This window comes from Mobula hypostoma, chromosome 19 (assembly GCF_963921235.1).
Source record: "Mobula hypostoma chromosome 19, sMobHyp1.1, whole genome shotgun sequence".
Taxonomy (NCBI): Eukaryota; Metazoa; Chordata; class Chondrichthyes; order Myliobatiformes; family Myliobatidae; genus Mobula; species Mobula hypostoma.
Window position 1 is genome coordinate 11,931,611 of NC_086115.1, and position 14,051 is coordinate 11,945,661.

The window sequence follows — 14,051 nt, forward strand, 5'->3', positions numbered from 1 at the left end:
TTGCTGCCTGACCCGCTCAGTTCCTCCAGCATTTTTGCGTGCGTTGATCAGATTTTCAGAATCTCTTCTGTCTGCACGTACTGACCACTCACCCTGTTACTGGAAAAGTTGCCCCTCGGGCCCCTATTAAATCTCCCGCCTCTCGCCTTAAACCGATGCCTCCTAGTTCTGGGTTTCCTCAACCCCACGGGGAAAGGCTGCGTACATTTTAAAGGTAAAGATGAGTTTTATTCGCCACATGTACATTGAAACGTACAGTGAAATACATGTATCAAATCAAATCAGCAAGGGTTGTTCTGGGGGCAGCCTGCAAGTGTCGCCATGCTTCCAGCACCAGAGTAGCCCACAACTTCCTAACCCGCACCCGTGTGTCTCTGGAATGTCGGAGGAACCCCATGTAGTCCCGGGCAGGACACATTAACTCCTTACAGACAGCAGTGGGAATCGAACCCCAATCTCCCTGTGAGGCGTTGCACTGAGCGCTGTGCCGCCACTATCGGGAAAGGGGTGGGAACACGCTCGGTGGAGAGCGAAACAAAAATGTGGCGCTCCGGTGCGATTGCCTGGGAAGGGAGCGGGTGGATTCTCTGACGAGCTGCAGCAAGGGGTCAGTGCGAGTTTCGCGACCTCTTTCTGTGCGGTAGTCAGTGGGGTAACTGCAGCGTGGCTCTTCCCCCCCCCCCCCGGAATGCAGTTTAGCCTCCTGCAGAAACCCGAGCCAGGTGTCGCCGAGCCTCATTCCTGTAGTTACTATTCACCAGGTAACCAGGTACAATTCATTTCTTGTGGCCCAGTCTCCCTCTGCTCTCTTTCTCTCTCTCTCCCTCCCACAAAGGAGGAAATGAATCTTTACACGCTCCTTCGACACGGCAACGTGAGCTGGGCGGTGTTTCACAAGAGTCTTAAAGCAGCTGTAATCAAATACCCACATCAAGCTCTTTGAGGTCGCTCTCCCAGGATGGTTCCCTGGCTCTTCTCCACCCCCTCCCCATCCAAAACAATACAGAAAACTTCTGCCTTATGTCCATTTGGCCCGTTCACTCCATGTCAGCTCCCAGGGAAAGCAATCCCGTGCAACAGACACAAAATGCTGAAGCAACTCGGCAGGTCAGGCAGTATCTATGGAAATGAATAAACTGGTGAGATTTTGGTCTGAGATCCTTCATCAGGTCTGGAAAGGACGAGGGAAAATGCCAGAATAAGAAGGTAGGAGGTGGGGAATCGGAATCAGCTTTGCCGTCACTGGAATTAGTCGTGAAATGTATTGTTTTGTGGCAGCAGTGCGTTGCAATGCGTGGTAATAAAAACCTATGAATTGCTATAGGTATGTATTTAAAAAATGAGGAGTAGTGCCGAAAGAGAGGAAAACAAATAGTGTTCATGGGTTCATTTACAAGAGAAAATCTGCAGATGCTGGACATCCGAGCAACACGCACTAAATGCTGGAGGAACTCAGCAGGCCAGGCAGCATCTGTGGGGGGAAAAGTACAGTCAACATTTCGGGACGAGACCTTTCGGCAGGACTGTTCCATGGGCTCACTGTTCACTCAGAAATCTCACGGGGGAGGAAACAATCTGTTGCTGAAGTGTTGAGTTCGTGTCTTCAAAGTAAATTTATAATCAAAGTACATCTATACAACCCTGAGATTCATTTTCCTGCGGGCATACTCAGTAAATACGAAAAACACAATAGAATTAATGAAGCACTGCCCAACAGGATGGACAAACAAACAAATAATGTGCAAAAAAAGTACTAATTAATAAATAAATAAATAGATAAGTCGAGTACATGAATTGTAGAGTCCTTGAGAGTGAATCTAAGTTCAAAGTAAATTTACTACCAAACTATATACTGTATATGTCACCATATATCTCACCACTGAGATTCATTTTCTTGCAGGCATACTCAGTAAATCCATAATATAATAATAATTATAGTAGAGTCAATAAAAGGCTGCATCAACTTGGGTGTTCAACCACTGTGCAAATACAAAAAGAAATAAATAATAATAAATAAATAAGCAATAAATATCGAGAACATGAGATGATGGGACAAGTGAAGTTATCCCCTCTGGTTCAAATACCTGCTGGATGAGGGGTAATAACTGTTCCTGAACCTGGTGGTGTGAGTCCTGAGGCTCCTGTACTTCCTTCCGGATGGCAGTAGCAAAAAGAAAATGCTCTTGGTGATTGCTTTCCTGTGACAGCGCTCCATATATGTGCTCAATGGTGGGGAGGGCTTTACCCGTGATGGACTGGGCTGTATCCACTAGGATTTGTAGGATTTTCCTTTCAAGAGTTCTCATACCAGGCTGTGATATAACCAGTCAATATATTCTCCACCACACATCTGTTCAAGTTTGTCAAAGTTTTAAATGACATGTAAAACTTCTGAGGAAGTAGAGGCACTGGCGTGCTTTCCTCGTAATAGTATTTACATGCCGAGCCCAGGACAGATCCTCTGGAATGATAACACCAAAGAATTTAAAGTTACTGACTGTCTCTGTCTCTGATGCCCTGATAAGGACTGGCTCATGGACCGCCGGTTACCTCCTCCTGAAGTCTGTGATCAGTTCCTTGGTGTTGCTGATACTGAGTGAAAGGTTATCCAATCACAAACAAGAGAAAATCTGCAGATGCTGGAAATCAAAGCTGGAAAAAAAAGTCCTGCCAAAAGGTTTTGGCCTGAATTATCAACTGTACTTTTTTCCATAGATGCTGCCTGGTCTGCTGAGTTCCTCCAGCGTTTTGTGTGTGTTGCTTTGAGTGAAAGGTGGTTGTTGTGACACCACTCAGCCAGATTTTCATTCTCCCTCCTAAATGCTGAGTCATCACCACCTTTGATTCAATCGACAATATATTAAATTGATTTTTAGAGCAGGGAGATGGAATAGGGGCTTGCTTTGTCCACTCCGCGCATCGACCTGGTATTGCAGTACCTCCGGGAACGGTGCACCTCCCCTCGGGGAGATTAACAACAAATAAAGAATAGAATTTAGTTATCTGTAAAAAAAAAAGTGGTGTCTCAGCAAACTTAAATATGACGTTGGAGCTGTGCTTAATCTCACAGTCATAATTGTAAAATGAGTGGTGCAGGGGCTAAGCACGCTGCGCTGGCTTCACAGATATGACTGTGAGGCTAACTGCAGCTCCAATGTCATATTGAGGCACCCGTGCTGAGGGAGGTTATAGAGGAAATGTTGCCAGTCCGAACTAACTGGTGTCTACAAGTGAGGAAATTAAGGATCTATTTCAAGCCCCTGTACCGCCACCTTGATGTCTGCAATGAGAAGAGGGCATGCCCCGGGTGATTGATGAGGGTCCTCAGTGATGGATGCTGCCTTTTTATGAGGCATTGCCTTCGAAGGTGGAGATTCTAGTACCCGTGATGGAGCCGGTTGAGTTTACAACTTTCTGCAGCCTTCTCTGATCCTGTGCAGCGGCCCCTCCGTACCAGACAGTGATGCAGCCAGTTAGAATGCCCTCCATGGTACATCAGTAGAAATTTTGGTGACATACCAAATCTCCTCAGACTCCTAATGAAATATCAAAAGTTCAAAGTAAATTTATGATCAAAGTACATATATGTCACCATATACAACTCGTGAGATTTGTTTTCTTGTGGGCATTCACAGTAAATCTAAGAAAGACAATAAAATCAATAAAAGACCATAACCAATATGCAAAAGATATCAAACTGTGCAAATACAAAAGAAAAATAAATATATAAACAATAAATATCAAGAACATGAGGTTCAGAGTCCTTGAAAGTGAGTCCATAGGTTGTGGGAACAGTTGAGTGAAGTTATTCCCTCTGGTTCAAGAACCTGATGTTTGAGAGGTGATAACTATCCCTGAACCTGGTGGTGTGGGGCCCGAGGCTCCTGGGCCTCCTGCCCGATGGCAGCAGTGAGACGAGTGTATATCCTGTGCGGTGGGGGCTCCTGATGATGGATGCTGCTTTTCTGACAACGCTCCATGTAGATGTCCTCAATGGTAGGGAGGGCTTTACCCGAGATGGACTGGGCCACATCCACTACTTTTTGTAGGATTTTCTGTCCAAGGGAATCAGTGTTTCCATACCAGGCTGTGATGCAGCCAATCAGTATACTCTCCAACTCACAAGTATACAAGTTTGTCAGAGTTTTAGATATCGTGTCGATTCTTCACCAACTCCTAAGGATAGCCACTGTTGGGCCTTCTTTGTACTTGCAATATTATGTTGGGCCCAGGATAGATCCTCAGAGAAGTTGACACCGAGGAACTTGAAACTGCTTGCTCTTTCCACCTCTTATCCCTTGATGATGACTTGTGTGTGTTCCCTCGATTTACCCTTCCTGAATTGTACAATCATTTCTTTGGTCTTGCTGACGTTGAGTGAAAGATTGCTGCTGCAACACCACTCATCCAGCTGATCTGTCTCACTCCTGTACGCCTCCCCATCGCCATCTGAGATCTGCCAACAGTAGTTGTGTCATCTGTTTGAGCTCTGGCTAGCCATGCACTCGTGGGTGTAGAGAGAGTAGAGCAGTGGGCTAACACATCCTTGAGCTGTGCCGGTGTTGATTGTCCACGAGGAAGCGCAGTTATTTCTGATCCGCACAGACCATGATCTCCCGGTGCGGAAGCTGAGGATCCAGTTGCAGAGGGAGGTACAGAGGCTCAGATTTCGGAGCTTGTTGATTAGAATTGAGGGTATGATTGTGTTGAACACTGAGTTGAAGGAGGACGTGTTGAAGGAGTACAAGCTAGCAGGTCAGAGATGAATTTCCCTTTCTGTTGTTCTAGAAATAGAAATAGAAACCTACAGCACAATATAGGCCTTTCAGCCCGCAATACTCTACCGAACATGTACTTACTTTAGAAATTACTTAGGGTTACCCACAGCCCTCTATTTTTCTAAGCTCCATGTACCTATCCAGGAGTCTCTTAAAAGACCCTATCATATCTGCCTCCACCACCGCCGCTGGCAGCCCATTCCATGCACTCACCACTCTTTGCGTTTTTAAAAAAAAGAGTTACCCCTGATATCTCCTCTTTACCTACTTCCAAGCACTTTAAAACTGTGTCCTCTCGTGCTAGCCATTTCTGCCCTGGGGGAAAAGCCTCTGACTATCTACGCGATCAAAGCCTCTCATTATCTCATACACCTCTATCAGGTCACCTGTCATCCTCTGTCACTCCAAGGAAAGAAAAGTCAAATTCACTCAACCTATTCTCATAAGGCATGCTCCCCAATCCAGGCAACATCCTTGTAAATCTCCTCTGCACCCTTTCTGTGGTTTCCACGTCCTTCCTGTAGTGAGGCAACCAGAACTGAGCACAGTACTCCAGGTGGGGTCTGACCAGGGTCCTATATAGCTGCAATATTATGACCGGTCTGAAAGCTTTTCTCCCACCTATTGAAAAGATCTTGTTTGATTTTTCTGCCATCCAAGCGTACCATACAGAAGCCAATTCACCCATCAGCCACGCAGGGGGTGAATAGCACCTGCAATCACCAAGCAGGGCAATATTCTGTAAGGAGTTTCTGTGACCACCAGGGTTTCCTCTGAGTGCTAAAAAGGAGCTTGTACATGATCCATATCTCTGCACGTTCGTGTGTCTGTCTAAAAACATTTTAAACACCACTGCTGGATCTGCCTCTGGCAGCCTCTTCTAGATACTTGCATTTCACTCCGTGTTTAAATGGAAATCCTGTCCCCATTCCTCTGTAAATGTTTCCCCTCTCATCTTAAACACAGGTTCTCTAGTATTTGACATTACTACCCTGAGGTAAAAGGTTCCAACTGTCTCAGAATTCTTTTCTGTCAGACTCCCCCCAGCCTCTGTTCAAGAGAAAGCAATTCACCGCCTCTGCATGTAGGAACACGGAGGAGGTTTGGAGTGGGAGTTCTCAACCTGGGGTACATGGACCCCTTGGTTAATGGTAGGCTGCGGACCCCTAGTTTAGAGGGAAGTGGGCCAAATGCTGGCAAGTGGGACCAGTTCAGGTCGGCAGTTTGGTTGGCATAGACAAGTTAAACAAAGGGTTTACTTTGTGCTGGAAGATTCTATAATTCTAAATTTAAGATGGAACGGCAGAGAGAAGATCTGTAATTTTTTAAAATTTAGATTTGGCTTATTTGTTACATGGAGTGAAATGCATCTTTTCCATCAGGAACCAAAATGTACTGGGGGGATGGCACGGCAGCTGGCAAGCATGACCATGTTTCCACCGCCAACATAGCATGCCCACAACTTAGTAACTCTAACCCAAGCAAACTGGGGCACCCTGATGCACCACCAATAACTCCAAAAGACTGGAAGTAGAGTAAATACTGAAAGGCTTTTATTCGCAGTAAAATGTGACCTCCACCATGCTGAGTATCTGCCCCTGGACTGAGAGGAGGAGCAATGAGGAAATCACCTTTATTCAGGGGTCTGTGGGAGGAGCCACAGGGGCAGTCAGCAGAGGGGCATGTCCAGACAGGTAACCCAGTTACAACATATATATATATATATATATAGTTTACCACACACCTGTAGGAAACCCAGGTGGTCAAGGGGAGAATGTACAGACTCCTCGCAGGACAGGGGGCGGGAATCGAACCCCTACTGGTGATTGCTGGAGCCTGTAAGTCGTTGTGCTAGCCGGTAGACTACCGTGCCAGCCTGTACAGATAGGAAAGGTTTGAGAGAGGAACGTGGCCCAAATGCTTCCAAATGGGGCTGGCTCAGGCAGGCAGTTTAGTCAGCATGGTTAAGATGGGCTGAAGAGCTTGTTTCCATGTTGTATGGGTCTGTGACTCTAAATTTAAAAGGAGGGAGGTGGGGGAAGGGCAGAGAAAAGATCTGTGGCCAGAGAGGTTTTGTTTTTATTTCAGATTTGCAGTGCTAGCAGATTTTGTTGTGTGTTACTATGGGCAAGGTGGTTTTGTTTGGTGGAATGCCAAAGGAACAACGGCCAGTGATGAGGTGATACAACATAGGAATGCCTGGGACAGTTGGAACAGGAAGGCTGCAGAGAGGAAGGGTAGGCTGGGTACCCCCCTGGGCGATTTTGAGAGATTTTATGGCCGAGGTGCCAATAGCCAAAAGGAAAGAACAGTGAAACAGCTAGGACAACCACTGCTTTGCATCTCCAGGTTCAAGTCTGACTTCAGGCACTGTCTCTGTGGAGTTTGCATGTTTTTTCCACCGTCTGAAAGACATAGTCATGGAGCACCACAGCACCGAAATCAGGCCTTCGGCCTATCTAGTACGATCTTGTTCAATCGACCTACACCTGGACCCCCTCCTGTTTATGTACGTCTCCACCTCTCTTAAATATTGAAATCAATCCCACATCCACCTCTCCTGCTGGCAGCTCAATCCACACTTGCACCAGCCTCAGAGTGAAGACCTACCCCTCATGTTCCCCTTAAACATTCCACCTTTCACCCTTAACCCATGACCCCCCCCCCCCAGTTCTCATCTCACCCAACCTCAGTGCCTCAGTGGGAAAACGCCTGCTCACGTTTGCGTAAGGGTCAGTAGGTTAGTCTTTCCCACTAAAAATCGTCCCTGGTGTGCCGATGAGTGGAAGAACCTAGTGGGGAGTGGATGGGAATGTGGGGAGACCAAAACGGATTTGGGTCGGAAGAATGTAAATGAGAGGCTGATGGTCAGTGCAGATCAGAGGGGCCAAAGAGCCCATTCCTGTGTAGTATCTACAGTATCTGTGGCTCTAAGTTTTTGAGTGCAAGGGTAGGATTGAGGTCCTGAGTTCCACACAGGAGATGAATCACAAGCCCTCAGTTATTTAAGTTTTATTGTATTTAGGGGTACAGTGTGGTAACAAGCCCTTCCAGACTAGTGTGCCTGCTCCGACCAATTACACCCACGTGACCAATTAACCTACTAACCTGAAGGTGGGAAGGGGGGAGCCAGAGCTTCCCACGGAAACCCATGCAGGGAGAGTGTACAGGCAGCAGCGGGAATTGAACCCGGGTCACCGGCACTGTGATGGTGATGTGCTAGCCTCTACACTACTGAGTGACCGCTGGGTCCGACTGCAGGACATCCGTCCCCAGTGGCGCTGTTGGAGCCCCTTCATCTGTACGTAACTCGTCACCAACTGGAGTCTGTTTATTATTGTCACGTGTACTGAGGGACAGTGAAAACCTTGCCTTGCATGTTGTTCATACTGATCAAATCATTATATAGTGTATTCAGCTCGACGAGGCAAAACAATGTCCATGAAGATCTACAGAGAAAGTGCAGTGCAGGAAGACAGCAAGCTACAAGGATCATGATAAGATCCTTGTACCTTATCATGTACTGGTTGGGCACAGGAGTACATTCAGCCAGAGACTCATTCCACCGAGATGCAACACAGAGCGTCATAGGAAGTCATTCCTGCCTGTGGCCATCAAACTTTACAACTCCTCCCTTGGAGGGTCAGACACCCTGAGCCAATAGGCTGGTCCTGGACTTATTTCCTGGCATAATTTACATATTACTATTTAACTATTTATGGTTTTATTACTATTTAATATTTATGGTGCAACTGTAACGAAAACCAATTTCCCCCGGGATCAATAAAGTATGACTATGACTATGGTTTGAGGTCAAGTCCATTTTGCTGTACTAAGGAGCCACTTAAAGCATGTACCACAAGGCCCAAGGACAACTCCTGACCCGCTATTATATATTCAGTAGTTATATAACTATCCTTCAGCCTGGAGTTACATGCTTTCAGGCTTTTGTATCTTCTGCCTATTGGGAGAGGAGAAGGGGAAGGCAGATGCTAAGCAGCATCTCTTCCTCCAGCGTTTTGTGTGTGTGTTGCTCGGATTTCCAGCATCTGCAGCTTTTCTCCTGTTTGCGAAGGCAGTGGGAAGTGTAGACATGAGATCCTGCAGATGCAGGAAATCCAGAGTAACAGACACAAAATTGTGGAAGAACTCAGTATTTCAGGCAGAGAGGGATAAACCAAGACCCCTTCATCAGGACTGGAAAGGAAAGGGGAAGAAGTCCGAATAGAAGATGGTGGGAGGGGAAGGAGTAAAAGCTGGAAGGTGATGGGTGAGGGACCTACGCCCTGGGCCATCTGGGCAATCCAACAAGTTCCCTCCTCCTCACAGTAACCAGGAAACCCAGGGTGTGCTATGTCTGAGCTGTCACCATTCAGAGCGTTTGCTCTTATCTCGCCAGCTGAGCACTACAGTTAGACTCTGGCTTGTTGTATAACTGTGCCAGTGAGCAAAGGGTAAGCTCTCATTGATCAAAGGACCCTGGCCTTATAAATTACCTAGAAAGTTTCTGTTGGCCAGGCAGATTTCAGTATAAACAACAGCACCTCATGCTCCCCTTCAGCAGCCCACAACTCAAGTGTAAGAATGTCGAATTTTTACAATTTCAAGTAACCAACAGGCCGTGTTCGATTCTCACTTCTACTGTTCCAACTAGGTTTTCTCTCCCTTTATGTCCCCTCCACTTCGCTCCCTCCCCAACCACCATATACCAAGATAGAATACTCATCCCCAGCTCGATCCACCCACCATGATCCAATCACCAGGCTCCTAAACCAGCGTGGTCACTTCCGTGGTCTTGCCGACATCACTCCAAGCAGAACAATCTCTTCAGTCTACATCTGCCTCGTCTTGCATCCCCACAACCTTGCAGTGTGCTCTCTCTCACACTTGCCCTCCTGTTGGTACCTGGGCTGCTCACCTCCACTAGGGGCAACTGATCCACAGTCCCCTCTTTGGACGTGGGTAGGAACTGGAGCGCCTCGTTGGTCGGCGTGTGGGAGGGTAGGAAAGGAAAGGGGCCTGTGCTGCTGCTCCTTGCGGTGTTCTGCTGCACAATGTGGGTCTGCCGTGTTGCCTGGAAGGTGCGGTGACCCTTGTTGTGTTATCGTCGTTGCTTGTGGGCAAGCTTTGCTGGCGTGGGCGCTGGCGCGGGCGCGGGCTGCCCCCAGCGCAGGTTTGTGTGGTGTTGGTTGTCAGCGTGAGCGATACGTTTCACGGTATGTTTTGATGTACGTGTGCAAACTTAAAGCACACGGTATTGGGTGTAAGGTATTGATGTGGATAGAGAATTGGTTGGCAGACAGGAAGCAAAGAGTGGGAATAAACGGGACCTTTTCAGAATGGCAGGCGGTGACTAGTGGGGTACCGCAAGGCTCAGTGCTGGGACCCCAGTTGTTTACAATATATATTAATGACTTGGATGAGGAAATTAAATGCAGCATCTCCAAGTTTGCGGATGACACAAAGCTGGGCGGCAGTGTTAGCTGTGAGGAGGATGCTAAGAGGATGCAAGGTGACTTGGATATGTTGGGTGAGTGGGCAAATTCATGGCAGATGCAATTTAATGTGGATAACTGTGAGGTTATCCACTTTGGTGGCAAAAACAGGAAAACAGATTATTATCTGAATGGTGGCCGATTAGGAAAAGGGGAGGTGCAACGAGACCTGGGTGTCATTATACACCAGTCATTGAAAGTGGGCATGCAGGTACAGCAGGCGGTGAAAAAGGCGAATGGTATGCTGGCATTTATAGCGAGAGGATTCGAGTACAGGAGCAGGGAGGTACTACTGCAGTTGTACAAGGCCTTGGTGAGACCACACCTGGAGTATTGTGTGCAGTTTTGGTCCCCTAATCTGAGGAAAGACATCCTTGCCATAGAGGGAGTACAAAGAAGGTTCACCAGATTGATTACTGGGATGGCAGGACTTTCATATGATGAAAGACTGGATGAACTAGGCTTATACTCGTTGGAATTTAGAAGATTGAGGGGGGATCTTATTGAAATGTATAAAATCCTAAAGGGATTGGACAGGCTAGATGCAGGAAGATTGTTCCCGATGTTGAGGAAGTCCAGAACAAGGGGTCACAGTTTGAGAATAAAGGGGAAGCCTTTTAGGACCGAGATGAGGAAAAACTTCTTCACACAGAGAGTGGTGAATCTGTGGAATTCTCTGCCACAGGAAACAGTTGAGGCCAGTTCATTGGCTATATTTAAGAGGGAGTTAGATATGGCCCTTGTGGCTACGGGGATCAGGGGGTATGGAGGGAAGGCTGGTGCAGGGTTCTGAGTTGGATGATCAGCCATGATCATAATAAATGGCGGTGCAGTCTCGAAGGGCTGAATGGCCTACTCCTGCACCTATTTTCTATGTTTCTATGTTTCTAAATAAGTGAACCTGAATCACGGGGCGGAAGTGCAGAGTCTGCACAGGCAGCACCAGACGACTGAACCCTGGTCGCTGGGGCTATGAGGCTGCAGCAGTACCCGCCGCACCACGGGGCCGTCCTAACTGTGGAAGAACATTACTGAGACAGTGAGGATGGCACCATGGAGGTTTTTATACAGCAAAAAATAAACATTTTGCAGTGAGGGAGTGTACAGTATGGATTTTATGATCCTAATGTGGAAAGTTAGACAATATGACACAGGAGCAAAATTTGGCCATTCGGTTCATCAAGTCTGCTCTGCCTCTCCATTATCCCTCTCAACCCCATTCCCCTGCCTTCTTCCCATAACCTTTGACACCCAAACTAAACAGCCTTCACTTTAAATATTTCCAATGACTTCACAGCGGTCTGTGGCAATGGATTCCACAGATTCACCCCCAACTGGCAAAAAAAATGCTTCCTCATCTCTGTTCCCACAGCCACCCTTGTATTGCGAGGCTGTGCCCTCTGGTCCTGGACTCCCCTCCTGGAGGAAGCATCCTCTCCACATCCACTGGCCCTCGGCCTTTCGATATTTGATAGGTTTCAGTGAGATCCCCCCCTTCGTTCTTCTAAACTCCAGTATTTCAGGATTGAGGTCACGTTCCAGAGTTAGAAGTAAACTTTGGGCGTATTACTTTCTGCTTTGAATTTTATTTTTCTTTATGTATTTTTTATTCTAATTGTGTTCCTTCTTGCATAATTTCCATTTAATTTGAGATTGTTGCTAATGTACCTGCGATGGTGCTGCAAGTAAGACTTTCACTGCACATTTCAGCACCATGCACTGGTGCAACTGACGGTGAACTTGACTGAGGCTTTGACTAAAGCAATCCAGGACCCTGCCAAGATAGTACAGTGCTGTCATGTATAGTACAAATGCATTAAATGGGCACATTAGATTAGACAGAACAGGGCTGCTCTAATGTACACTCTGGGTTACAAGTGCCCAATTATGGGCACCCCATACATACGAGCGAGTCTTTGGGAGACCCGGTGGAGCAGATGGGGACGGATTTGCCAGTTACTACAGGGTGGCATGTACTTTCTGACAGGTGGGGATGGGACATTCCAGCCCCCCAACCCTGTGCCTTCCCTCTCGGTACCCCACCAAGCCACAGCACTCGGGCGTCCGGGTGGAGCCAGAGTGCTCAGCAGGCTCACTCACCGAATCAGTGAGGCCGTCTGGTGTCACTCTTCCCAGGCCTGCTCGCTCTCCCATCACCACAGCTCCCGTGGCGCTCTCCCTCATGTTGTGGTTGCTCACTTCCAACTTGGACAGTACAGGATGGGAACCGTTCTATCTACCCAACATTCTGTAAAACACACAAAATGCTGGAGGAGTTCAGCAGGCCAGGCAGCATCTGTGGAAAAAAGTACAGTCGATGTCTTGGCCTGAAATGTCAACTGTACTTTTCTCCATAGATGCTGCCTGGCCTTCTGAGTTCCTCCAGCATTTTGTGTGTGTGTGTGTTGCTCGGATTTCCAGCATCTCTTCTCTTGTTTGTGACTAACGTTCTGTAGATAGTTTCTGTTCAAATTCATTTTAAAATTTGTGTTCTATTCTCTACTCTAATTCACTCCAACATATGCTCTCTGCTGACAGCGAAAAATATAATCTGCTTATTATTTCATTGCTGTTTGTTGGATCTTCGTGTGCCAGGCAGCTCCTGTTTTCTACATTAGGAGAGATGTACTCACTCAGTCAGATTCAGATTCAGGAGTGATCACAATGAGGCCACTCTCTGGCTGGAGGAGCAACACCTCAATTTCCGTCTGAGTAGTCTCCAACCTCATAGCTGAACATTGATTGCTCCAACTTCTAGTGATTCCTCCCCCTCTCCCCCTTTTTCCTTCTTGTCACCTGCTTATCACACTCCGCCACCCCTCCCCCTTCCCTTTCTCCATTGTTCCACTCTCCTCTCCTATCAGATTCTTTCTTCTCCAGCCCATTTACCTTTTTCACCTATCACCTGCCATTTCTTCCCCCAGCCACCCGGTTTCACCTCGCTTGTACTTTTTAACCTCCCCTCCCCCGCTTTTATTCTGGTCTCTTCATTTCCAGTCCTGATGAAGGGTTTCAGCTCAAAACATGGACTGTTTATTCCTTTCTATTAATGCTGCCTAACCTGCTGAGTTCCTCCAGCGTTTTGTGTGTGTTACTCAGGATTTCCAGCATCTGCAGAATCTCTTGCATTCGGATGTATTTACCATGTGTACATTGAAGCATAAAATCATAATAGACATTAACTGCTACTATTCAGTGGGTTTACAGTGGTTTGGGAGTTTTTCAGGATTGTGAAAGTCTAATCTTTCACAACTTCCAGTCCAAAATCCAGAACTCCGGGTTTTTGCTGCTCCACCACCTCTCTTCCAGAGGCTGTAGTAATCTCCTCTGCCCCTCTTTCCAGTGTATTTCATTCATTCAAATGCTAATGTGACCCCTTCAGTCAACCATCTGAATCCTGTGGGTCAGGGTGTGTGTGTCAGGAGAGGGCGGTACCTTTCTCCTGTTCTGGAGCTGCAGACGTGATTAGAAGCAAGCCCAGGCACCTTTGGAGACTGAATAAGAGGAGGGGAAAGGCCCAGGATGATTCGGTGGAGGGTGATGGAGTGGGATTTAATTGAGATCGGTGGCCTGACCTACACCAGGTAAGGAAGAGTTGAGCTTTGGTGTGTCTGTGAAAGAAAGAGTGAGAGAGTCAGGCCGTGTATGAGTCAAGAGTGCAAACTGTGAGAGAGAAAAGCTCAGTCCAAAATGCTGGAGGAACTCAGTGTGTTGGGCAGCTTCCACGGCACAATATTCTAGTCCAAGGAGCCTGTACTGTTTTATACCCTAACAATCT

The 14,051-nt window shown here is 47.1% G+C and overlaps 1 protein-coding gene and 1 pseudogene across 3 annotated transcripts in view; both read left to right on the plus strand.

The window, feature by feature from the left end:
• dnmbp (dynamin binding protein) overlaps positions 1-14,051 on the plus strand; it is a 139,878-nt gene that overhangs the window by 77,437 nt on the left and 48,390 nt on the right. The gene's annotated exons all lie outside the window — the stretch shown is intronic.
• LOC134359138 (U2 spliceosomal RNA) lies at positions 2,835-2,961 on the plus strand (annotated as a pseudogene).